The sequence below is a fragment of the Peromyscus californicus genome, unplaced genomic scaffold (assembly GCF_007827085.1).
Source record: "Peromyscus californicus insignis strain IS unplaced genomic scaffold, ASM782708v3 Scaffold_10__1_contigs__length_136768540, whole genome shotgun sequence".
Lineage (NCBI taxonomy): Eukaryota > Metazoa > Chordata > Mammalia > Rodentia > Cricetidae > Peromyscus > Peromyscus californicus.
The window spans coordinates 130,422,692-130,445,748 of NW_026294391.1; the positions used below are offsets into that span (position 1 = coordinate 130,422,692).

At 43.4% G+C, this 23,057-nt stretch overlaps 1 long non-coding RNA gene across 1 annotated transcript; it reads left to right on the top strand.

Annotated features, from left to right (window-relative positions):
• The first annotated feature begins 1,832 nt into the window (after positions 1-1,832).
• On the top strand, positions 1,833-15,761 carry LOC128111984 (uncharacterized). The gene is made up of 3 exons (XR_008218810.1): positions 1,833-2,678; positions 12,736-12,872; positions 14,985-15,761. It is a non-coding gene; the product is annotated as an uncharacterized LOC128111984 (long non-coding RNA).
• The last annotated feature ends 7,296 nt before the right edge of the window (positions 15,762-23,057 follow it).

Sequence of the window (23,057 nt, forward strand, 5' to 3'; positions counted from 1 at the left end):
TAATGCAAATTTGAGCAGAGGAAGCAGGAGTTAGAAATGTGAAGAACCTGAACCATGGGCAGAGAGCTCCCAAGGCCTCACAGAAGAGAAGTCACTCCAGCTGGCCCGTGAGGTCCAGAGGATTTTGTTAGGTGGGGCTTCAGCAAGGTGATAAGTTTTGTTGCACCCTGATAGGACTCTCCGCAGATGCAGTAATCCAAATCAGACGAAATTAGGAAAAGGCCTGGTTTAATGGGTAAAGCATTCCCGGGTGATTCCCTGGGCCCACAGAGAGCAGACTGGGACAAGAGACCTGAAGAACCACATATCTGGTTTCTGGGATGCAGCTTATATACCCTGTATGAGTGGTCTTGAGTCTCTCTGGGGGAGGAGCCATGTTTGGCTGGCTTTCAAGGGGCAGGTTTAGGGAAAGAGATGGGGGGGGAGTTGAGGTGGATCTTCCACCAGAACATTCCAGACTCTTTGGGTATAGGGATGCCAGGGTGCCAGACGTTGAGATGGAGCTCCCACCCAAACACAAGGCCCAACCCGAGATGGCTTCTAGAGAGACTGAGAGAGGACCAAGGATGGAACAGACGCATGTGCGAAGCAAGGTGGTGGCAGAGGGGGCCAGAAAATAGGATGGGCTTCAATTCCTGCAGAAGTGTGGCCCAGACTGAAGTCTGTCCTTGGGTTTCACAGTGATCGTTGGGTACAGGTGAACAGTCACTTGTTTTCCTGATGAGATTTTGATGCTGAGCTCATTTGGCTAGTCAGCCTCTGACAGAACTTTGTGTAGCTCTGATGCACCCTGAGCATGACAGGAGAGCCACGGAGACAATAAGCTACAGCCCCATGAGGGTGTGTAGCCAAGATACTTCTACTCGATTCACCTCCTGCTGCATCCAGAACATGCCAGAATAGCTGCTGCTGATGATGCAAAGTCAGAAGGCATGGTACGGGTTTGCCCAGGCATCTACTGCATGGCCTGAGCTGCCACTGTGTCCAGGGCAAGGCTGGATTTAATCAGATAGTTCCCTCACCCACTGCCTCTAAACAGGAGAAGCGGTGGTGCTGGATACAAGATAATAAGGAAGGGTGACTTTGAATGTGTGCAAATGATGTTTGCAGAAAGCTATAGGAGAAAGGCCCTCTTGTTGGATTAACTAGCTAGTGTTTTTCCATGGTCTTGAGCAGGACATTTCCCCATAGTGCCCTCTGCTGGCCAAGTCCTCCAACTTGACTGTGCATCAAAGATGGGGGTCGGCTATCAGAGCAGGGTGAGTACCTATGGCAGAAGTTCTGTCACTCTTATGGAGGAGTAGAGATGGGGGTGCTTTGCCTTCTGGGTGGACAACTTGTGAGACATTTCTTCTCACTACCCTCAGGTTCTTCTCTCCCCCACCTTCCTTCTGGGCTCCATGTTTTCTGATGAGAAGCCCCCCCCCATTGTTTTACGCATATAGATATAGGATCATTCCTCTTTTACTGCTTCAAAGATTGTTTTCCTTTCTTCTCAGAGATTTGGTGTAGTTTTGCTGTAGATTTATTTGGGTTTAATCTGTTTCAGGCTTGCTCAGGTTCTGTAATCTGTTTCAGGCTTGCTAAACTTCTGAAATGTGTCATTAGACAAAGTTTGTTCTTTTCTCTGTTCTTGCTCCTTGTAGTGTGTTCAGGAGACCCAACCCGAGATGGCTTCTAGAGAGACTGAGAGAGGACCAAGGAGACCCTGTGAGAGAGACATTAGATTTCCCTCTATAGTCTTATATGTCTCTGAAGCTCTGCCGTGTTTTATGGTGTGTGTGAGCATACAATCTGTTTTTGTAGGGTGAATCCTTCAGTGTGGAATTTCTAGGTTTATTAGGTATACATTTGATTTTTTAGATACTGCCAAAGTTTGTTCAAAGTGCTTCTGGTTTTTACAGTATATTTTTCTCTGGTTCTTTACTCTGCTCATCCATTTCTGCTACTGACACCCTTGCTAATGAGGTCATTACACTTCATCTATGCGATTTTTAAGTTTAAAATTTCAGTTGGGTTCTTTGTACATTCTATTAATTACTAAGACTTTGCACTTTTAGTTTTTCTTTCTACAAAAAGATTTATTTATTTTTATTTTATCTGTATGACTGTTTTGCCTGCATATATGTATATTCAACACATGCATGCAGTGCCCACAGAGGCAAGAAGAGGACGTCAGATTTCTTGGAACTGAGATACAGTCTGTTTTGAGCTCTTAGTGGGTGCTGGTAATCAAACCTGAGTCCTGTGGAAGAACACTGAGTACTGTTAACTACTGCGCCATCTCTCCTGCCCCAAGTTTTACTTTCTTTAAAAGTGAGTTTTTTATTGCTTAGTGAAGCATTTTTATGATGGTTCATTTGACAGATAATGCTAATATGTATCTTCAGTGTAGATTCTGCTGTTTTTTGGATGGTATGTGATTTTCTGTTGACTTCTGCACATGTTCATATTGTTTGTCTCAGTCTATTTAAACTGTGTTGTAGCTGGACGCCTGTGGCACCACCATATCAGAGGAAAGAGGAGGGTATTACTACATGAGTGAATTTTGCAGCTACACCTTCATCCATCCCATTTCCACGAATCCCTGAATCTCCAGGGAAACTTCATGTGATTTCTGGTCAAGATTGGAATTTGGGTTCTGAGCAGGACTTCATCGTTGCCTTCGGCCTGGGAAGGTTAGTGATGCCTCATTATTGCCCTCTCCCATGTAGCCTGCTACAACATCTTGGAGGATTGTGCCTATTACCACTTGATCAAGTACCAGCTGTCTGCTAAGCCTTCTTGACACCATACAGATGGGTAGGGGGTGACCTGGTGTGATGGTCTCAAAACAGGACTAGGATCTGATCGGAGTTGACACAGCTCTCCTCTGAAGATATCAAACCTAAATGACCTTCTGTGAGCAGTTATCAGAGCAGAGTTCATGACATTGTGGATATTTGAGGGTTCTTGTAAGCTGTGTTTGGAAAGGGTGTTAAGTGAGGCAGTTTCTATTGATCAGTCTAGCAGACTGGGTGAAGGACAGCCCTGTCTCTTTATCTCTCCAGTAGAACAGGGCAGCATTGAACCACAAACTTGAGGAGGGTTGTCAGTGGGCTCCTGGGGCTTTAGCAGAGGATTCATTTTATTCCATCTGGCAGGAAGCTAAGAAGTTGTTGTGGGAGCCCGTTTTTCGGGTTCCTCGTGGCTTTACCCAGCAGGTCCTCATAGAGGATGATTAGGACCACAGGCTTGAGTGCAGGTGTCTGAGATGGTCTGCACTTGGCTGTGCTGGGGGAGGAGGTCTTTTGCTCCACCCCTTGGCGTGTCCATAAATACCCTGGGGCAGAGACAGTCGGGGGGCCGTTGGAAAAGGTTCCAGGCCCTCTCGAGGCTATCCTTTATTTTCTAACTGTTTATCTCCGCAAGATTCTCCGCAATAAATCCTTCTATCTAATATTTCCTGCTGTTCACACTCAAGAAAACTCTGGGGAGCTGTGGGGTTGGTGGGTAAACACCCCACAAAATGATGCCTGAACAGGGACTAAAGAAAAAAAAGGGGGGAGGAACTAAAGAAAAAAAGGGGTGAACCAAAAGAAAAAAAGGGACTAAAGACAAACGAACAAGGACTAAATGTTAATTGGTGGCACTGTGTCCTTACCCTGCAAGGAAATGTCACAAAACACGACAGAATCTGCTAATAAGAGTTTTATTAGAGATATAGGGACAGAGAGTGCACAGACCTATGGGAAACACGTGTGTGGAGAAGAAGGAAGAACCGGGAACATGGTGCCGGATTTTAAAGGCTGGGTGTGCACAGATCGACGTCACTACTTTATGCAAGCGCATAGATCACATGGCCACGCTGCGCGCCTACGTAGCCATGGAATGTCACTGATCCTGGTCACGAGACACGCCTTCACCCGGAAAAGGCTATCCTGACCTGGACCTGGCTAGGCAGAAGTGTCCGCCGGGCTTATGCAAACAAGCCCGACCGTGGGGGCGTGTTGTGAACCCTTCACTAAAGACAAATAGAGACTATAGAAAAAGGAAAATAATAGTTTTATTACAGTTTTTTGGCGAAAGTGCCAAGTCAGCTCTGCCAGTGGAAAGGCATGCTGGTGTTATGGAAAAAAAAAGAAATTATATATATATTATTGAGGGGCAGGGTTTTTAATCTCGAGAGAAAAGCAAAGCAGACTGGAAGGATGTCCGATGCTGCAGCGCAAAATTCTCTTCTGTCAAAATTTTCTATCTTCTAGCTGGGTGGTGGTTGCTCACGCCTTTAATCCCAGCACTCGGGAGGCAGAGCCAGGCGGATCTCTGTGAGTTCGAGGCCAGCCTGGGCTACCAAGTGAGTTCCAGGAAAGGTGCAAAGCTACACAGAGAAACCCTATCTCGAAAAACCAAAAAAAAAAAAAAAATTTTCTATCTTCTATCCCTTTCTCAATTTCTATCTGTGAAAAATAAGTATAAGGTATAGGGTAGTAATAGAGTGTAGGAAAAACTTAGAAGTGTAAGATCGTGTAGAAAAAATTAAGTAAGGCAACTAGACAGAAAAACTCTTCAGTTTTCTAACTTTGGGGGCTATGAATGCAAACTGGGGGGAAAATCTTTCTTTGGGCTTTATGGGTAGTAAAAAAGCTCTTCTCTGAGCTTATGGGGAAGAAAAAGTTTCGTATGGAAGCTTTTGTCCTGGGGACAGCTGAAATGCTAAGTCCAAGCAGCAGGAGGAAGTGTTTCTCCCTGAAGCAAAAATGGGAGTGTAAAAAGCCAAAAAGTTTAAAGTTTAAACATTTTGGGAAAAGTTGGTCTATCTCTCTTGGAAAAAAAAAAAAACCTTTCTCTTAAACTAAAAGCTTTTCTTGGAAAATTTTGGGAAAAAAAACTCTCTAAAAAGCCTTAATCTTTCTCAAAAGCTATCTTAAACTTAAAAACTAAAGCCTTTCAGAACTCTCTCTCAAAAGGACAAAAATAAGAATCACCTGAAGATATTAGCATGGGGACCACCTGTGATTAGTTCTAAGGGAAAACAACAAACCTCTTAAAATGGCAAAACCTCTCTAAGTTCTGTTACAAGCCTTGAAAATCCTCCCTGCAATGCAGGAGGCAGGGACAAGTTCCTAAAAACCTCTTCTAAGCTCTGTCTCTTCAAGCTAGTAAAAGACAGTGGGTCAGAGTACCCTGAGGGAAACGCTTGGGAAAGTGTGGGTAAAGAGCTACAGAGAGCCCAAAAGGTCAGGAAACTTTACCTGAGAAAAGAAAAAAAGCCAAGCTTATCAATTACAGCCGTGCTGAGGCATCAAGGGTTTTGTTTCTGAGTGAGCGTATCAGAATGAAAAGGTGCTCCTAATCGTCCTAATGCAAAGATCCCCTGAAGCATTGTATCCTCGCTTCTGACCAAAAACCCAGAGGCCACTGGCCAGCGTCTCTGAGTTGGAGTGCATTTCGGGGATACTAGGGTTCCTGCAGTTATAAACTTCCTGGAGCACAGAGCTGAGGCAGGAAGGTGCAGGACCCAGGGGAAGATGGCTAATGAACAAACAAAGCTAAAGCCGGTGGGAATGGCACAGTTGTCCACTTTCCTACAAGTCCCAGGTTGATAGGTCCGCAGCTGCAAAAAGAAATCTGAGAAAAAGCTTTCCTATCAGAGTAAGGACCTTTCTGGGAAAACAGTAAAGCTGAACTGTGTCTGAAGCAGTTGTGCTGCTGAGTCACAATGCTGTCTGTGGAAAGAGCCCAGCCAGGGCAAAACAGAACTATCCAGGAGTAATGCTTTCTTTTCTGTCAGAGGAAGCATCTCTTTGAGAAAAGCTTTGTTTTAACTGACTCCCTGAGACGAGGGAGTGTAACCCTGAAGGGTGATTGCCTCTTGTATAAGCTCTGTCCTTGAGCACCCAGACAAGCAAACACAATCCACTGGGGGACTGGGCCAGGTGAAGGCCTGATGAGGCAAAGCACCTGTCCTAATGGGAGTTTAGAAATGGCAAAATCCTCCCTTGTTAGATTTTCAGTCTGTACGCAAACCACACAGACCCCGAAAACAAAAATGGACTAAAGCCCCAACCTTCAGAAGCAAAAAAGCTGTCACTGTGGTGTTGGGAAATGTTTCTGGGGTAGAGGGGATAAATTGAGACCAAACTGGGAACTGTCCAGGAGAAAGACTCTGAAGAAACAGAGAAGGGACATAATCCTCCCCAGAAAATATATGTCCTGAAAAAGCTGCTAGAATTTAAGGCAGATTTGGGGGGAGAAAAAAAGCCCCTACCTCCAAAGGCAGCTAGCAGAGGTACAGAGCTGCAGACCTGAAGCTCTACATCTGGGGGAGGGGAGGGGGGCGGGGCAAGCAAAATGAGATAGATCAGTGGGAGAAAATCTCTCTGAAAGAGCTAAGGAAAAGCTGTTGTAAATGATCTTGTTTTTCACTGACTGGCTAAAACAGACACAAGCCCCAAGGAAAGTTGCTATCAGAAATGCCAGCCTCAATGCCGGCTAAGGAGGCAGGTGTGGTTCTGATTCAGGGGCCAGTGTCAAATGAAGGAGAGACACCTGTTAAAGTCAGCTGAGGAGAGACCAGAAACCTCCCAATGTCCCATAGTTGAAAATGTAAAATGCCTGTTCAAGTCTCCCATTGAAAAAGCAAAAAACTTGGTTCAAACCTCCCAGGCAAGAATTTGTAAGCAAGTCTGATAAAAAAGAACTTAGAAGTTGACTCTCAGACCCGAAAAGACCTATGGGAAATGAAGTCCAAAAGCTAGTTTGCAATAAGGGACTGATATAAGGGAAATGCATTCTGGGAAAGGTAGTTTTTCCGATAAAGATGGCTACATTGCCCTGAAACAATTTTGTCAGCTTGAAAATACATTCATGGTAAACTAAAAATACAGCTTTTAAAAAAATGAGGAGGAAAATCGTCTAAGAGTTTAAGTGTCAGTTCCAATGAAAAATTGAAAGGATACGGAACTAGGTGCCTCGCAGTTTGGGGCTCTGTTGGTAAAATGCCTTATTTACCCTAATAGCTGTGCAAATTTTTTTATGGTAGTTGGATGACAAAAAGCTACCTTTAAGAGCAAACAAGCCACTTTAAAATCCTTAAGAAAGTATGAGAAAGCACTTTATACACTGAATGTTGTCTTAGAAGGGGATAAGAAACAGGCATTCAAAAAAGAAATGAATGCTTTATAGACTGAAAACAAACTTCAGAAAAGCTGTCTTACAAAAGAGTTGCTTCACCTGAAAGTTCCTTATAAGAAATCAATGTTAAATATCACTGCTGCTAATAACATCAAGAGTTAAAGCTAATGAAATGAAAATATTAAATCCTGAAAGTGCTTTTTCTCAGAGTAAGCTAATGAAGGATACGTGTCATGAAAGAACATCTATGTTCTTGACTCCTTTGAATAGTAACAGTTTTGGTGAAAATATTGGAACTTAACAATCAAGTCAAAATGTTTCAACAAATTTAAGACGCTATTTCGCAAAAGAAAGCTGTCATGCTTTGTGGGCCATATTAGAGCTCACTCCAATCTTCCTGGTCCTTTAGCTGAGGGTAATTCAATGGCTGAGCATTATCTCAAGTGGAAATGGCTCAACAGTCGCATGCTCTTCATCAAAATAGCAAAAGTTTAAGAAAGCAATTCAATCTTACCAAAGCAGCTCATCAAATAGTTAAATGATGTGGGGTATGTCCAAAATATTTTCCTGTCCCTCACTTAGGGGTAAACCCTCGAGGTCTTCTTCCCAATCATCTATGGCAAATGGATGTTACTCATATTGTAGAATTTGACAAATTAAAATATGTACATGTGACCATTGACACTTATTCAGGATTTTTAATGGCTAGTGCACAACCTGGGGAAGCTACAAAACATGTAATTATGCACTGCTTGAAGTGTGTTTCGTATATGGGCATAAAACTGATAATGGTTCTGGATATAGTAGTAAGGCATTTCAACAGTTTTGTACCCAATGGGAAATCGTACATAAAACAGGTATTCCTTATTATCCTCAGGGACAAGGTATTGTGGAAAGGGCTCATAGCAGTCTTAAAATACAACTTCAAAAAATAAAAATAAAGGAAGAACTTTACCCTCAATCGCCACATAATGCATTAAATCATGCTCTTTTTGTTCTGAACTTTTTGAATATGGATGTCTGTGTGCAGTCTGCCACAGATAGATTTTGGCACAGTGGCACCCAAGCGACTTTTGCTCAAGTGAAATGGAAAGATCCCTGCTCGGGATTATGGAAGGGTCCCGATCCTGTTTTAATATGGGGTCGAGGACATGTTTGTGTTTTTTCACAAGAGGAGAATGAAGCTCGGTGGTTACCGTAGCATTTGGTAAGGAGTGTGGAACTAAGAAAAGTCAGCTCCTATGACGTTCCTATAAAGGAACCAGAATGAAAGTGGCTCAATTAGTGTTTCTGAGATTTTGTCATTGGTTAATGCAAACAGTGAGGAAATAGAGTTCGGAGCTGTGCCACTTGTGGCTTTACTAGCTCCTTTAGAAAAATACTTTATATCACCTAATAGCTGTGCAGTTTTGGTGAAGAGCTTTACAGCAGCTAAATACGGTAATTTCATCCTCAGCATGAAGTGAAGTTTTTAGGTAGAACGAACCAAAAGTACTGCTGTAATAGAAATATATTTGTCTGAATTGAAGCACTTAGGGGAGCTATTATGAATTTGGGTGAAGGGACAGCCTCTAGTTAAAAACCATTTACCGCTGACAGTGCATCTCTGCCGGTTCCAGAATGGCTGAGAGAACTGGCAACTTTGGGGTGTGGCTTCATCCTAAGAATGTTACAGTCCCCTAGCAACAAGTATCACAACTCTATAACAACAACACTCACTAAATCCCAGTGTTGTATAGCAAAGCTGACTATAAACTCTAAACTTTAGAAATGATGTATGTACTTCCTGTCTAGTTAAGAGAATCTTTCTAATAGAGATAGTGATGATAATTAAGAGTAAGAAGTAGAAAAAGATGAAAATAAGATATGTGAGTTTGTAGAAATTCTGTCTTGTTAGATCTCTGTGATAAGAAATCTTTAGGTGTTTGCTAATTTAAATATATGCTAATAGTAGCCCTATATAAGTTTGTAAAATAGATCCATAGAGTTCCTTTAAGAATATAAGCTTGCAAGAAGTATCTAAAGTAGTCTTAAGACATATAGTAATAAGCTTGTAAGAAGTAAAGATGCTAGTTGTAAATGTAAGTTTAAATAAGAAATAAGATGGAATGAATATAAGAAATATATAAGAAGTAATAAGAAATATATTTGATAAAGTAGTTCTACAGTTTCCTTAACTGTATATAAATAAGTAGATGTTAATATGTTATATGTGAGTTTGTGAAAGTGTAAATATTGAGTGTGAATCTATGCTTAATGTATATGGTAAAAGAATCTGAGACACAGAAGATAGTGTCCTAGTAGACTGCAAAGTAGGCAGTCTGAATGGTTTCAAAAGCTCCAGAAGCTGCTAAGAAGCTAAGAATGGTGGACACCAGAACCAGCACAACAAGGCATCTGCTGCTGAGATCCATGGAAAATCAACACAACACAGAAAAACCTGAGCTAACATCAAAAACGGTGTGGTTTAGAATACTACTGTACCTAAAAAGGTCTCTGTCTGTGAGAACAAAAGTTACAGAGACGCTTGTTTGAACTAAAATTGTTAATGCAAAAAGTTTTGGTTGTAAAATGTCTCTTCATATTTGGAAGTGAAAGCCTGATACCAGAATTTATTTCTTGTTTGAACTTTTTGAACTTAAAATGAGATAAAACTATAAAAAGATTTGTTATGGATTTCTTCATATTTGGAAGGCTAGTACCAGAATTTATAATTTGAATTTGGGGATGGGTTTATAGAAATTGTGTAAGTTTGGGTTCCTCTAACTAGGTTTGAGATTTTTGTTTAAAAGATTATAAAGAAAAGGAATTATGAGTAAATTAAGGTTGAATGTATGTTTGCAGAAATTATGTTTAACCTATTGATATTAATGCACCCTGGTTTTGTGGAGTTAAGGAAATATTTACGTTTGATGTGAATACATCAGAAGTTTTTCCTATGTTGTAGCTAGAGTGTTCCTGCCTGGCCCACAGTCAGGACAAATCTCTGTCACCCGCCAGTCCCACAGCCGCTCAGACCCAACCAAGTAAACACAGAGACTTATATTGCTTACTAACTGTGTGGCCATAGCAGGCTTCTTGCTAACTGTTCTTATATCTTAAATTAATCCATTTCTATAAATCTATACCATGCCACATAGCTCGTGGCTTACCGGCATCTTCACATGCTGCTTGTCATGGAGGCGGCTGGCCGTGTCTCCCTCCTCCCTTTTCACTTCCCAGAATTCTCTCAATTCTCCTCTCTTTTAGTCCTGCCTATACTTCCTGCCTGGCCACTGGCCAATCAGTGTTTTATTTATTGACCAATCAGAGCAATTTGACATACAGACCATCCCACAGCACTATGTTCTGTTAGCAAGAAAATTCAAATGATTAAGAGTTAAAGTTGTAAGACTGAGAAAATTGTTAACTATATATAGCACCATATATGTTAATTCAAATGGTTCTGTAAAGAGTTTGTTTTGAATTGTAAGACTGGGAGAATTGTGACCATGTATAGCAATATTTATGTTAACCTGTTAATGGTAATGATGAAGCTAAGGGATTCTTTAAGTTTGCAATTACATTAAGTTTTTGGTTTAGAAATGACTGATGCAGCTAAAGACTGCTGTAGTCACCTTGGACCTAATTCAAAAGAGAAATGCCATCTTTATCATCCTCTACTCCCATACTGGGAGGTGTAACAGCTATGGAGATTGCTGTAAGCCATTAATAGTTATTTTTTATATATTAAGAAAGGGGGACCTGTGGGAGCCCGTTCTCAGGTTCCTTGTGGCTTCACCCAGCAGGTCCGCATAGAGGATGATTAGACCACGGGCCTGAGTGCAGGTGTCTGAGATGGTCTGCACTTGGCTGTGCTGGGGGAGGAGGTCTTTTGCTCCACCCCTTGGCATCTCCATAAATACCCTGGGGCAGAGACAGTTGGGGCCCATTGGAAAAGGTTCCAGGCCATCTCGAGACTATCCTTTATTTTCTAACTGTTTATCTCTGCAAGATTCTCCACAATAAATCCTTCTATCTAGTATTTCCTGCTACTCACACTCAAGAAAACTCTGGGGAGCTGTGGGGTTGGTGGGTAAACGCCCCACAGGTTGTGAGTTGAGAAGCCTAGGGTACAGGAAAGTAAGGGAGCCCAGCAGTGGGACCACAGGAGTTAATATTGGAATTCATGAGTGGGGTGCATGGACAGGTCCATAAAGTACATTATCCAAGCTCTCAGTGCCACTCTGAGCCTGAATGACCTGGCCAGTCTTGTTGGGCTGCCTGATACCATACAAAGCCATATCCTGGGCTCAACACAAATGTAGGCACACAACAAACATTTAATAGATAGCTGCTGTTCATAGCTCCTGGCTGCAGAAACACGTTCATTCGTCAGTGTAGGTTGCTAGAGCTAGGAGCAAATATGTGAGAAAGATCCTGGTTTTCTGAGATCCTAAAGGGTCTGTCTTTAAAGCAGGAGGGATGAAAGCTGGAAGTCCTTGGCAGGAAGTTCACAAGTTTGCTAGCTCCTGCTCCAGAGTCCTGGAGTAAGGTGTAGGCAGCCCAGGATGGCCAAGGAAGTGTAAGAGCTAGAGACTAGGAAGTTAGAACCACCAGAGGCTAGTGTTAAGGGCCCCCCCCCCCCGACACACACACACACCACTTTCTGATCTTATTCACAGAGTGAACAGTATCCACTTAGCCCTTTCACTGGACACCAAGCCCACACAAGATCTCTGGCTGCACGTGAGGTCCTCACATGTGTCCACCCCACCCATACTTAACAGATAGAGCATCAACATGGCAGAGTCAGGCTCCCAAACTGAACTTACATCCAGCATTTCTCCCTACAACTAGTGCACTCCCCTCCAACCAAAGAGCAGAAGGACCCTACTTGCTTCTAAAGGAATCTAAGCCCTTCCCACCTCTTGGTGCTTTCCATGTGAACTCAAAGTCAGGTTGAAAAGTGGTTTTTTTTGTTTGTTTGTTTTTGTTTTTTTGTAGAAAGGCCTCAGTGAACAGAAAGGTGTCTGGCTGGCTGGAAGTGGTTGCCGAAAACAGGGTTCCAACCAGCAAAGGATTACAGCACTCAGGCACAAAAACCAAAAACGGAGGCTTTCGGTATAGAGCAGTACCAGGGAGTCCCCCCCCCCCCCCACACACACACAGTCACTTAGTGAACCCACCTGAGCTACAGGGAGGTGTAGAGATGTTTCCTGCATACACCTCCAGGAGGAGTTGATGTAGCACCAGATAGGCTGTGTCAGGCTGCCTCTGGCATAGTGTCCACACTGCTTGTTCTTAGGGAACAGAAGCAGAGGTGAATTTCACCACAGATAAATACATCTTCAGCCTTGAATGCAACCAAGCAAACTTCACAGGTCCTCAGCAACAACCTGGCAACTGAACCGTACAGATATTAAAGCCAAATGAAGGGATTTGGGCTTCATCTACATGCTGGATGTTGCAAAAAGGAAGGCAGAAATCAGCCTTTTTAACCAGCACATGCTGAACCCTCCTAAGTGATGCCATCCCAATGTGTGCTCAGAGGCCAGTGGTCTTGGGAGACAGCCCTGAGCGAAGGCTCCACAAGGAAGGCCACTATGGCCAGCTCAGCTCATTCTTACCCATTCACAGGTCAGTCAGCAGACCCGCAGGTGGCATTCTGAAGCTCAAGACAGTTCCCATTTCTGGGGGAACACTGAGCAGGCCCATCATGAGCATGTCAGGGCCAGGACACAGCCTCCACTCGAGGAGGAGAGGAAACCTTGCAGGTACAAACTTTCTCTTCTTTTAAGTTTGATTTTTACTTATGTGTGTGTCACAGGTGTGCTGATATCCTTGGAGGCCAGTAAAGAGTGGGAGATTCCCTGAAGCTGAATGTGCAGGTAGTTGTGAGCTGTCTGATGTGGGTCCTGAGACCTGAACCCAGGTCCTCTGGAAGAGCAGGAGGCATTCAACTGCTGTGCCATCTCTTCAGCTCTAGCTACAAGCCTTATGAGTGGACAAGAATCTTTCCCAAGCTACAGTTTTCTGTACACTCTGCTCTCTTCTTTCATGGAGGTGTCTAGAGCAGTGAACACCACCTAGAATTAGGTGGCGGACCCCCAATTCTTACTTGCAAGAGGAGAGACACATCCAGGCCTAGCAATCTGCATGTATCTGGGCAAAGGCATCCTGGAAGTTTAAACTCTGGGACACCTGGTGGTGGATATGTTGGGACTTCATTACATTGCAGTGCCTTTACTAGATCTCCCCACAGATGTATAGGTGACCCCCAAACAGCTGCACCCTTAAAAACTCCCACCCCAACATGGATGGCAACTTCCCTGAAGCTTCAAAGATGGAGTCTCCTCTTCATTAACCTTCCACCTCTTAACATGCTCTAGTACCTCCTGAGACCACAGCTGGAAAGGGTGACAAGAGGGAGTGAGTGAGTGGTTGCAGTCTGAGGTGAGGATCAGATGACCCCATTCCCCCCTCCTGTGAATGAGTGCTGATAATCCCAGTCTTTGGAGAGTGTGGTTCAGGCAAACAAACACAGCTGCAGTGGTAAAGGTGCTACTACTAGCCATGCTATGCCCAGAGGACAGCGTTCCACAACAACTTCTTCAGTCCTGCCCTTCCGTGAGAAGCTTCATGAAGATAGGTCAGTTTGGAAAATCAGAACCCTTCCCGGGTCAGTGTTAGAGAGCAAAGGGAGGTGACCAGAAAACCCCTTCATTCAGACAAAATAGAGTGCCATGGTGACAGAGCAAGCCTGCTCACTTAGTCACAGTGACATACTTCAAAATATCTGATTGGGCATTTGAGTTTTAAATATTTGGTTTTGAGCTTATGTTTTACAAAGTAAGGAAATCTGTTGCCTTCCAGTGTTAATAGTTGAACACCAGCATGTTGGTGTCCCCTGGTGGATACGTTTAGAATCCCTGCTTTAGTGCACTGCTGGCAGCAGCCCTGGGCTTGCCTGCTCCAAAGAGCTACCTTCTGCTCACCAGGAGCTGAGCAGGCTGAACCAATGAATGGCGTGAGGGAAAAGTCCAGGCTCAGAAAGGAGGAGAGAGGAAAGTGGGGAGATCTGTACAGAATGTGAGGGGAGTGAGAAGAAGGACAATTGAGAAGTTGATGTGGAACACCAGAAGCAAGCAAAGATGTGTGTGACCTTTTGCATGAGCTGTTCATCTCACAAACTACTTGACACCGCATGTGAACCAGCTTGGTAGTGTAGCATGAATCTTAGAGGTCTTATTAATAAAAATCAAGCCTGAGGCTAGTTATTGGGGTGAATGCTGGAAGATCAGAGAGACAGAAAAAGCCACAGCTTCCTCACCTTGCCAGTTCCTCAGCTGATCCTGTTTATTCAGACTGGAAGCCTCTGAGTCCTCATATTCCAATGGATCTCAGCTGAACTGCTGCTAGAAGCCTAAAAGCTTAACCAGCCAAACGCTTCTAGTTTCTGGTCCTCACGCCTTATATACCTTTCTGCTATCTGCCACCACTCCCTGGGATTAAAGGCTCACTTCTTGGGATTAAAGACATGTGTCACCATGCCTGGCTGTTTCCAATGTGGCCTTGAACTCACAGAGATCCAGAGGGATTTCTGCCTCTGGAATGCTAGGATTAAAGGTGTGTGCTACCACTGCCTATCCTCTATGTTTAATATTGTGGCTGTTCTGTCTCTGACCCCAGATAAGTTTATTAGGGTGCACAATATTACAGGGAACACAATACCACCACATGGTAGCTCTGTAAAGGTCAGAACTGCTGAGCAGCGCAGCCCCCAGTCTGTCTCCATGTGTTCCATGGGGCTCCACATGCACCTTTAGGGAACAAAGACAGAGTCAAAGTCTGGTTGTGATGCAATTCACTTTCATCATCCTCTGAAGCCAAGGACAGCCTGAGCTGCTACAGACCATGGTGATCCAGGCCTGGCTATGTTCATCTACAGTTTCCAGACAGCAGGAGAGCAGAGTCCCATGGCTGCCTTATACATCTCGACACAACCACTTCTGAGAATATTCAGTTGCATGCTTGGCACTCTTGGCAGGTACAATGAATGTTGTATTACATTTGGGGACACAATTTCATGTGTTCACAGAGTTTAACCCTGCCCTTCTTACTACAGAGTGAGTGTCCTCACAGGCACCATGTTGAATATACTGTGGGTTATTCACTCTCATGCATGTTATTAACATCATACTTCTTATCCCAGTGAGTCCTTGAAGCCTACTAAAGAATGCTTACAGGGATACAGCAGTGAGTCGAAGGAATAGAGCCTACCACAAAGCTTATTCAAGGAACCCTGTCACACAAAGAAATAAAATATCCGAATTCTCTTCAAAGAATTCATCTTATGAGTGGACATGAATGTTTCCCAAGCTACAGTTTTCTGTACACTCTGCCTCTTTCTTTCATGGAGGTGTCTAGAACAGTGAGTACCACCTAGAATTAGGTGGAGGGCCCCCAATTCTTACTTGCAAGAGAAGATACACATCCAGGCCTAGAAATATGCATATTGTAAGGTTTTGGTCCTTATTTACATCCTTTAATTACGTCATCAGCCTTCGCTGGCTTCCCAGCCTAAAAAGCGGTTGAGCCCTCTGTGGGCTCTCTCTGTCCCCTCTCCTTTGCGCTCCTTCCCCCCGTCGGTCCCCCTCTCTCCCTCTCCCCCCCTTGTTTCTCTCTCTCTCTCTCTCTCTCTCTCTCTCTCTCTCTCTCTCTGTCTTTCTCTGTCTCTCCCCCACCCCAATAAAGCTCTAAAAAGGTAACCATGGCTATGGTTCTTTCAATCAGCACGCTCCTCCGCGGGCACGCTCCTCCGCGGGCATGGCCGCCGCGGGCGGTGACCAGCCACGAGGGGCAGCTCGGGGGCATAACCAACACATATGCCTGGCCAAAGGCATTCTAGAAGATTAGAATGATTATAAAGATAAAAAAATAAGGTTGAGAATATTCAAATAAGATACAACCTGTCAAATCCTGGGCTCCATATGCACACATACAGTCCCATCCACACAAAAAACATACAATGCACACACCCTGCCACAGTGGCAGGGTAGCTGAGTGTTAATTTTCTCTTGTGCTCTGTTTCTTGTTTCCCTGGAGACAGAGCCACAGGTCGGGAGACAGTAGTAGTACAAGGGCAAGAGAACTTGTGACCTCTATCTGCATAGCATCTCAGAAATTTCCTAGAGTTACAGAACTGACTTTTGTGATAAGTGAGAATAGCTCTGATGCATAAGTGTCTTGGATAGGCCCTGGAGTATCCTTGATAATATAGAAACATGTGAAGGCTGATTAATTTTCCTATGCCTCCAAGAAGTATGTGTGGGTGTGTCATTAGAAGACAATGCAGCACTGGGCAGTGGTGGCGCATGCCTTTAATCCCAGTATTCAGGAGGCAGAGCCAGGCGGATTTCTGTGAGTTTTAGGCCAGACTGGTCTACAGAGCGATGTAGCTAGAGTTTTCCTGCCTGACCCACAGTCAGGACAAATCTCTCTCACCCGCCAGTCCCAAGCCGCTCAAACCCGATCAAGTAAACACAGAGACTTATATTGATTACAAACTGTATGGCCGTGGCAGGCTTCTTGTTAACTGTTCTTACAGCTTAAATTAATCCATTTCTATTAATCTATACCTTGCCACGTGGCTTGTGGCTTACCGGTACTTTACATCTTCCTTGTCCTGATGGCGGCTGGCAGTGTCTCCCTCACCCAGCTTCCAGTTCTCTCAATTCTCCTCTCTGTTAGTCCCGCCTATACTTCCTGCCTGGCCACTGCCAATCAGTGATTTATTCATTGACCAATCAGCAACACATTTGACATACAGACCATCCCACAGCAGAGTGAGATCCAAGACAGGCAGCAAAACTACACTGAGAAACCCTGTCTGGAAAAAAAAAAAAAAGGAAGACTGCAGCATGGGCTCTGCAGCTTGGACCCAGCTTAGGGTGAGGTAATTTATTTAGAAGGCAGCATAAATGCTTACTGTGTCTAAGGGCTGGCTAAGACTGTCCTGTGTGGGTTTTTTTTTCTTATTTTGCAGTATTATGGATTGAACCCTGGGCCTTATACGTTCTAGGCCAGTTCCTTACCAGTGGGCTGCATTCCCTTCTCTTTTATATTTTTTAGTTGGTTTTTGAGATAGGTTCTTGGTAAGTTTCTCAAGCTGCCTTGCATTTGCACTCCTGCTCCAGCCATCTGAGTAACTCTGATCACAGGCCCAGTTACCATCAATTGTCTTAACCTTAAATTGTTTTTTAAGTTGTATTTAAAGTGTTAATGTACTTGTACCACAGATTGTGTGGCTTAGAAAATTGTGCCTTACAGTTCTGGAGGGGAGAACTCTGAATTCAAAATGCCAGCTGACAATGCACTCTCTGAAGCCTATGAGGGAAGGTCCATTCCTTGCATGCTCCCAGCTAATCTTGTGTTCTCCAATGTCTCTGACATTCCTTAGGTGTATTGATTCACTTTTCTCTCTTCACATGTACCCCCACTCTCTTTTTTGTTTTTTTCAAGACAGGGTTTCTCTGTGTAGCCCTGACTGTCCTGGAACTCACTCTGTAGACCAGACTGGCCTCAAACTTAGATATCCGACTGTCTCTGCCTCCTGAGTGCTGGGATTAAAGGTGTGCAGCACCATCGCCCAGCACATGTACATTTCTTTATGTGTATTTGTGTTCAATCTCCATCCCATATTTCTATGTGTATGTATATATGTTTATGTTTTTATTGTATGTTTTTTTGTGTGGCTGTGCCTGCATGTATGCATGTGGAACCCAGGAGTTGACGTGTTGTATCTTATGTGAATGTTCCCCATCTTATTTTTGAGACAGGGTCTCCATGAACCTAAGCTTACCAACTGGCCAAGAGCAACTGGCCAGTGAATCTTAGGAATCTTCCTGTATCTACCTCCCCAGCACTGGGACTACGGGTGTGCTCTGCTGTGCCTGGCCTTTTTACATGGGTGCTGGGGGCTGAATTTATGTCCACTTATTCAGCAAGCACTTTACTGACAAAGCCATCTCTTTAACTTCCTAATCGTCCCTATTTTTATAAGGATACTAATCATACTTGATCTGGAGTCACTGCACCTTTAACTTGGTTACCTCTGTAAAGACCCTGTTCCCAAAAAAATGATATACTTTGAAGTGTTAAGTGTTAGAACTTCAATGCATCTTTTTGGGGTCAATACTTCAACACATAATAAGGTAACACATTTGGCATATAGTACAAAATGAAAGTCATCCATTCTACTTCTTTAAAGCATAGTTTTCATTTTAAATGTTTCTCATGTCAGTTTTGAGACTTTATTTCCCAAAAGCCTTTGTCTATATCTTTACTGTTATCTTGTGTTTTTTCAACTTTAGACACTGTCTGCTGATTTCCTTTTGTGAAAGATGAGATTATAGTTCATTTATCTCTTCCTCTTTCTATGTGCATATTTTAAACCCTTGATTATGGAAAGTGATCAAACCCATATATTGTTCTGGGAGGGAATAAAGCAGAGAAGGGCCCAGAAACAGTGCTCAGCAGTAAGGGGGGTTAGGGATGAGTCATAGATAAAGGGTCTAGTTTTTCAGAAGCTCCATTTGGTAGAGGTAGGACATGGGGTCCTTCTTGATCTTCAGTCCAAAATGAGCAGGGAATAATTGTTGCCACAGGAGTCCGATTCCCACTCACTGTGCCCATCTCTTCTCTCTCTGGAGCTCTCTACTTCGCTGGCTCCAGCCACCATCTCTCTTAACTATGCTCCATAATTGCTGTTCCCTTTTTATACAGACATCAAGCGGCTTGCTCCTTTCTTTCTCACTTTTGTTTAACTATCACTTTACCAGTGAAGTTCTAACTAGACAACCTCATAGAAAATAATAAGATCTTCCCACTCAGATTTATTTTGTCCAGACCAGGACCTCCCAGATACAGTCTACAAATTTTAAGCTTAATCAGAGCAGGAACTGAGAACTCTAGCACTGCCAACAGGGCTCGATATACGTGTGTATGTGTGTGTGTGTGTGTGTGTGTGTGTGTGTGTGTGTGTGTGTGTGTGTTTAGTGTTTAATAAGGATTTGAATCGATAAATAGGAAAAAAGGTCCTTTTAGGTATAGAGTGGAAGTTTTCAAGGGGCTTCCTTGGAGAATGGGCTGCAAGGAAAATTAATATTTATAGAGAGATAAGGGTAGGACGGGACTTCTAGGTAAAAGGCACAGAACTAGCAGAGGCAAAGAGGCAAGAAACTAGTTCAACAGCAAAACCTTCAGAACATCAAAGATCCTGTCACCATTGTGTATTGTAGAAGGTGCCCTGGAAAAGCCACCACCCCTTTGCTTCCGGCTAAGGTCCCGCCCACTATGGCCGATCAAGCTTTGGACCTCCAGCACCACAGGCTCCGACCCCTAGAGGGAAGGGCGGGGACGGGGGGAGGGGAGGGGAAGGGTTGTTGCACAGTCTTCCCTGATTGAGATTGTACCTTCCACAGAGCAATTTCAATTCATAAATGGGAGGGAGGGTTCCCTGAATGTGGACTACTCCTCTTCCTGTGTTCTGCTATGTTGAAGAATTTTGACTTACTCAAGGAGCCAAACCCTTATAGTATGGGGTCATGAGTGAGGAATGGCAGGGTGACATGGCACAAGGGTTCCTGTCTCTCACTTACCAAACTGCCCCGATCTCTCTGAGTATCCTTAAGAGCATGGTGCAAAATTTAATACAAACTCCGTGTTGGCTTTGAGAGCAGCAGAAGACCTCTCTGTCATCTAATAAGGCAAAGCCAACTCTCCTACATTGGTGCGCAGGATTTGGAAACCTTACCAAGTTGTAGCTGGGGTGTAGTGACATTGAGTACCCTTGAGAAAACACTAGAATTCCTCCTCCATCTTTATTTTCATTTGGAATAGCAAGATGATAGTCCTGGAAATGATCTGCTTTCTAACCCTCTGACCACATTCTATTTACCGGCTTCTTCTATAACTGCTCTTACTGACAGAGTCTTGGAAGGATGCACATCTTTTGGGCTCATCTCTTAAAAAGTCAGCTTTCACCTCTGCAATCACTCCTTCTCTCACCTAACATTTCACTGTCTGTGCATGGTGCTTTGGAGATCTCAGGTTCTGGGTATTGTGATTTCTGTTATTCCTCCTTTCTCTGTGCTGGTTACCAACTGCTTTTCTTGTCTCGTCCAATTTGGAGAATGCCACCCCCTCCTCATTGTTTCTTCAAGTGAGAAGTCCATTGCATGCCTTCCTTTGCAGAGGTTTCACATTTGATCCTGCCTTGTGATCCAGCTCCAATACTTTGTAGTACCTTGACCTAGATTCATAGCTTCTCTTACATACTTCTTGCTCAGCCCACTTTCCTCTTTTGAGAAATGACTTTGGCCCATTTGTGTGTGTGTGTGTGTGTGTGTGTGTGTGTGTGTGTGTGTGTGTGTGTGTGCGTGTGTGTGTGTGTGTGTGTGTGTGTGTGTGTGTGTGTGTGTGTATGTGTGTGTGTGTGAAGTTCCTTGTCTTGTTGGGTGGAATGGGTGCTATTTCAATTCTGTGTAACAAATTGTCATAGTTAGGGTTTCTATTGCTGTGATGAAACACCATGACCAAAAAGCAAGTTGAGGAGGAAAAAGGGTTTCTTTAGCTTATACTTCCACAGCACTGTTCATCGTTGAAGGAACTCAAAAAGGGCAAGATCCTGGAGGCAGAAGCTGATGAAGAGGCCATGGAGGGGAGCTGCTTACTAGCTTGCTTCCCCTGGCTTGCTCAGCCTGCTTTCTTATAGAAAGCAGGACCACCAGTCCAGGGATGACAGCACTCATAATGGGCTGGGCCCTCCTCTATCAATCACTAATTGAGAAAATGCCTTACAGCTAGGTCTCATGGAGTCATTTTCTCAACTGAGGCTTCTTCTTCTCTGATGATTCTAGCTTGTGTCAAGTTGACACAAAATCAGGCAGTACACAAGCCCTGTTATGGGTATTTTATTTCAGTCTCGATCCTTAGTCCCCAGAACTTCTTAGTGTGTGTCTTATAGGGCTACTTTGGACTCAGTATTCACATAGGTAGGTGCTGGGAATTTTAAGTAGCTTTAAATGCCCTGCAGTTCCTTACCATCCATCCTTCTTGATCCTATTGTAGATGAATTTCTAAACAGTCTTATTAAATAAGAAACACAGATCCAAATACAGAGGTGCAAGCTATAGAAATCAGAGCAATAGCTGCGAACTAACCTTAGCTTACCATCTCGCTGTAGCTTCCCAAGAAAGCCTCTTCCTGCCTAACCTGTGCCTTTATTGCCTTCTCGTTCTGCCTTCTCATTGGCTCTAAGCCCAACCACATCACTTCCTTATCACTGCCTTTCTATACAGAACTCCAGGTCTCTATGGTTGGTACTGGGATTAAAGGCATGTGTCACCACGCTTGGTTGTGTCCTTGAACACACAGAGACTCTGCCTGCCATGTGACCAGATTAAGGGTGTGTGCTACCATTGCCTGACTTCTGTTTATGGCTATGATCTCTGATCTCCAGGCAAACTTTATTTATTAACATACAAATAAAATATCACATTTCAGCACAAATAAAATATCACCACATTTCTGATGTGTGTTCTCCCAGAGGGAGGCACTCAGGCATCTAACACTCTTCCTATTGAGGAGTGATCCTTCTATACACTGTTAAATCATTCCCTTACCACCCACTCTCCATCTTTGGTTTTGTGCCCAGACTCACTCAGGGCCATGTGAACTCACAGCCCATACAATCTGAAGAAACTATAGGCCACTGTCCAGCTGTGGAGTACACTGAGCCTTGCTTTATCTTTCCCAGATGCTCCCTGTTTTCACTCTCTTCTTCAATGTTGAGCTGACCTGTTTCCAAGATTTCCCACCCTTTTCTCTTTTTTCCTTGAGGTGCCTGGAATATAGATCCGTGTTTATTGCTAGCTTTATCTTCATAGCTAGGAAGAAGATGCACCCCAGTGACCATGACTGAGTTTGGACTTCAGCTACTTTAGCTAAGCTGAGTTTGCTCTTCAGCTTCTCCTCCTCCCCGTTTCTGAGATGAGGGATACTCTAACAGCCATAAATCGAAGCTGGTAATTTCACTTCATTTTCAGTCATTTATTAATCACCCAGAGCCTCTTAGCCTTGTAGGTCACCATAGTAAAGTAGATACTGCCATTCTTCCCTGTTTTTGGAGTTATCAATCATTTCATAGGCTGACCATTCCAGTAAAAGTTATAGCAGCGAAGTTGTAGAACCTGGGAAGCTTGGAGGAAGTATGGATAGATGACATCAAGTTCTGAGCAGTACTACTCAGAGAGCTGTACTAGTACTTTTTCATCTGGACTATCAGTCCACAAATAATGACACAAAGACTTACTATTAATTATAAAAGCTTGGCCTTAGCTTAAGCTCTCTCCCCAACTAGCTCTTATAACTTAATTAACACATGTTTTTTTAATCTGTGTTCTGCCATGTGGCTCAGTCACCTCTTCTTACTATAGCACATCCAACTTGCTCCAAATGTGATGGCAAAATCACAAGCTTAAATTCTTCCTCCCAGTTTCTCTTTCTCTGCCCAGACCTATTCTCTTCTGCCTATCTATTTTTTAAACAAATCACAGTGATATATCTTCACACAGTGTAAACAAATATTCTACAACATTCCCCTCTTTTCATCTAAATAAAAAGGAAAGGGTTTAACTCTAACACAGCAAAACTAAATATAATAACAATTATCAGGTAAGAATTACAATCACAATGCCTAGTCCATTTGTAGTTGACAATTTTGGAGAAAATACTCTATTATCTATCTGATCTTGGTGAGTTCAAAGTTTTATACCTAAAGGACTTTCTATCCTAACTTGTATTGCCATCTTAAAATATCTTTTTAGACCTCAAAATATTTTCTTAAACAACTTAAGCTTTTATGTCTTTCAAACTTATATACTTTACACCTCTTTTGT